Raw genomic sequence first — 4,274 nt, 5'->3', positions numbered from 1 at the left:
ACCAATGTCATATGGCTTCTGATATGATGCTCTGAAAAGGATACAGCATCACTTCTGTAATATTTCTGCCCCAATGTATAATCTTATATAATCATGAGAAAATATCAGCAAACTCAAATTGAAGAACATTCTAAAATATAACTGGCTTGAACTCTTCAGAAGTGACAATGTCTCAAAAGAAAGAGAAAGTCTCAGGATAAGGGACACTGAAAGTGAAAAGTATTATATAATAGTATATATGTATGTTATATATAATTTTATGACCACATGTATGTAATAGTAATATACAGTAATAATAATATAGTAATAGTACATAGTACATATGACCATATAGGTATATATGTCATATATAATATACATTATTATATATTAGTATTTATATATATTTATCTTTACACATTCTTTTTCTGCAGTCTCAGAGGAAGATGTACTCTTCTTTTTAAAAGTTGAATGTTATACTGGGGTGTCTTCTTTTTAAAAGTTGAATGTTATAGTGGGGTGGTACATCACATCTCCTCCCATCTTCTCTAGGTTCTTAATCTATCCAATATCCTACTCTTTGTACCTTCATTGGCTCCTTCCACACTGAGACTTTACCTATCCCAGGAGATAGTCCACATCCACTCAACTACCCCAATCTTTCTTCATTCCCTTCACTTGCAGATTCTTCCAAGCTGTCAAAAATTAGTACCTACTTCCTCAATTTCCTCATTATGAATTCACTCACCACATAGAATCCTTGTCCCTCATTAGTTACATCCAATTTGCCAGCAATCCTGTCCATTTACTACAGAGTAGAGCCAAATAGATACAGAATCCAACAAATCTTCACTATCTCTACTGTCCCTATCTCAAACCACCAACATCCTTCCCTTAATCACTGCCACAGCATACTAACTGATCTGCCTGCCTTCACTCTTGCCTCTCTTCAAACCATTCTACACAGAACAACCAACACAATTTTTTTAAATGTAGTATGGTTAGGCCATATCTGTTTAAAACTGTTGAATTGCTCTTTCTTTTTCTTTTTTTTCAAATTTCTTTCCATTTTATTGAATTCATTGGGGTGACACTGGTTAACAGAATTATACACGTTTCAGGTGCACAATTCTACAACATATCATCTGTACACTGTATCATGTATTCACCACCCCAAGTCTTCTTCAGTCACCATTTATCTCCCCATACCCTACTCCTCCTCCCTCCACTGCCTGACAATCAACACACTGTTGCTTGTGTCCATGATTTCTTTCTAATTTTTTTCATTTTTTCTCAATCTCTCCACACCTCTGTCAAGCCACCTCACCCACTGACAGCTGTCAGCAGGCTCTCTATTTATGCGTCTGTCACTATTTTGCTTATTAGTTCATTTTGTTCATTAGATTCCACATATAACTGTGATCATATAGTACTCATCTTTTGCAGACTGGCTTATCTCACTTTGCATAATGTCCTCCAGGTCCGTCCATATTGTCGCCAAGGGTAAAATTTCCTTCTTTTTTATAGTCAAGTAGTATTCTATTGTGTAAATATACCACAGCTTTTTTTATTTTTGTTTTGTTACATAAATTAACACATTTATTATTGGATAGCAATGTTTCAAACTGTGAAGCTTCTACTGGTCTTTCAATGCCCTCAGTCTTCTAATGGCAAACTTTACTGTGACAGCAGAAGTGGTGTTGTAGGTCCAGGCATCACCAGCAACAGTTTTCATGCAGAAGCCACAGTGCCAGATCCCCACGTCTTCATCTTGGTTTTGCCACAGAAGGAGCAAGTATACTTGGTGTGCTAGCTGATCTCAATTTTCTTCACCATTTTCCTGAGGGAGGCGCCATAATGGGTGCCATATTTACTGACAATTTTGACTTTCTTGGTGCGTTTAGCTATTTTGCCGCAAAGGAGGTCACATGTACCACAGCTTTTTTATCCATTCATCTACTGATGGACACTTGGAAAAAATATATAAGCTCCAACCTCCGGGCTTCCAAATCTTGGCTATTGTAATTATCTCTGCAATGAACAATAGGGGCTTATATATTTTTTCAAATAAATGTTTCCAGTTTCTTTGGATATATTCCCAAAAGTGGGATCCTGGGTCAAAAGGTAGTTCCATTTTTAATTTTTTGAATAAACTTCATACTGCTTCCCACAGTGGCTGTACCAGTCTGCATTTCCACCAACAGTGCACTAGAGTTCCCTTTTCTCCAGCACTTGTTGCTTGTTTATTTAGTAATGATGGCCATTCTGACAGGTGTGAGATAGTATCTCATTGTGGTTTTAATTTGCATTTTTCTGATGATTAGTGACACTGAGCACCTTTTACTACATCTATTGGTCATCTACATGTCCTCTTTGGAGAAATGTCTATTAAGAGCCTTTGCTTATTTTTTAAGTGGATTGTTTGTGTTTTTGCTGTTGAGTTTTTAGGGTCTTTATAAATTTTGGATATTAACCTCATTTCAGATATATTGGTAAATATGTTCTCCCAGTTAGACAGTTGTGTTTTTATTTTGTTGATGGTTTCCTTTGAAGAGCAAAATTTTTATTTTTTATATACTTAGTTTTTTAATCCTCACTTGAGGATATGTTTATTGATTTGAGAGAGAATGGGAGAGAGAAAGAGACATCCATGTGAAAGAGAAACATCAATCAGTTGCCTCTTGTATACATCCCAACCAAGGATCAAACCCACAACCTAGGTATATGCACTGGCCAGGAATTGAACCCACAACCCTTTGGTATACAGCAGTGGTCCCCAACCTCCTGGCCTTGTGACCAGCACTGGTCCATGGCCTGTTAGGAACTGTGTTGCACAGCAGGAGGTCAGCCAACACACCAGCAAAGCTTTGCCGGCATTACTGTCTGAGCTCTACCTCCTGTCTCCTCCCACCCCCGTCCATGGAAAAATTGTCTTCTGTGAAACTGGTCACTGGTGCCAAAAAGGTTGAGGACTGCTGGTGTACAAGACAATGCTCCAACCAACTGAGCCACCCTGCCAGGGCACAAAAACTTTTTAGTTTGATGCAGTTCCATTTGATTATTTTTCTTTTGTTTCCCTTGCCTAAGAATATTATCAGAAAAAAATATTGCTATGAGAAACAGCCAAAATTTTAGTGTCTGTGTTTTTTTCTAGGATTTTTAGGGTTTTAAGTCTAATATTTCAGTTTGTAATCCATTGTAATTTTATCCAGCTGTATGATGTAAGAAGGTGGTTTAGTTTCATTTTTCATATATCTGTCCAGTATTCCCAACTCCATTTCTTGAACAGACTATGTGTACCCCATTGTGGTTTTTTGCCTCCTTTGTCAAATATTAATTGACTATAAAGGCATGGGTTTATTTCTGGGCTCTTTTTTCTATTCCATTGATCTATATGTCTTATTTATTTATTTATTTATTTATTTTTATTTATTTTTTTTTTTTAGAGAGAGGGGAAGGGAAGGAGAAAGAGTAGGAGAGAAACATCAATATGTGGTTGCCCCCCATTTGTCCCCTACTGGGAACCTGGCCTGCAATCCAGGCATGTGCCCTGACTGGAAATCAAACCAGCAACGCCTTGCCTCACAGGCCCATGCTCAATCCACTGAGCCATACCAGCCAAGGATATATGTCTCTTTTTATGTTAACACCATGCTGTTTTAATTACTATGGTTTTGTACTACAGTTTGATATCAAGTAGCATGATTCCTCGAACTTTGTTCTTTTTTCTCAAGAGTACTGAAGTTATTGGGGTCTTTTGGCGTTCCATGTAATTTTTTTGAATATTTGTTTTAGTTCTGTGAAATATGCCATTGGTATCTTGATAGGAATTGCATTCAATCTACATATTGCTTTTTAATATGGAAATTTTAAAGAAGTTAATTCTTCCTATCCATGAAGATATTATGTGCTTTTGTTTATTTATAGCTTCTTTGATTTCTTTCTTCAGTGTCTTATAATTTTTGAATACAGGTCTTTTACATCCTTGGTTAAATTTATTCCTGGGTATTTCATGCTTTTTGAAGCAATTATTAATGGGATTGTCTTCTTAGTTTCTCTTTCTGATAGCTCATTATGGTTGTCTAAAAATGCAACATACTTCTGGATATTTCTTTTGTATTTGGCTGCTTTACTAAATTCATTTATCAGTTCTAATAGTTTTTTGGTAAAATCTTGTGGGTTCTCTATGTACATTATCATATCATCTACAAATTATGACAGATTTATGTGTCATTCTCTCCAGTTTGGATGCCTTTTATTTCTTCTTATCTTATAACTGTAGCTAGGACTTCCAG

The 4,274-nt window shown here is 36.3% G+C and overlaps 1 pseudogene; it reads right to left on the bottom strand.

Moving 5' to 3' along the window:
* Positions 1–1,615: 1,615 nt before the first annotated feature.
* On the bottom strand, positions 1,616–3,284 carry LOC128626948 (60S ribosomal protein L37a-like; annotated as a pseudogene).
* Between the last annotated feature and the right edge of the window lie 990 nt (positions 3,285–4,274).

This window comes from Artibeus jamaicensis, unplaced genomic scaffold (assembly GCF_021234435.1).
Source record: "Artibeus jamaicensis isolate MK-2021 breed Jamaican fruit bat unplaced genomic scaffold, CSHL_Jam_final contig_241, whole genome shotgun sequence".
Taxonomy (NCBI): domain Eukaryota; kingdom Metazoa; phylum Chordata; class Mammalia; order Chiroptera; family Phyllostomidae; genus Artibeus; species Artibeus jamaicensis.
This window is presented reverse-complemented; position numbering and strand designations above follow the sequence as displayed.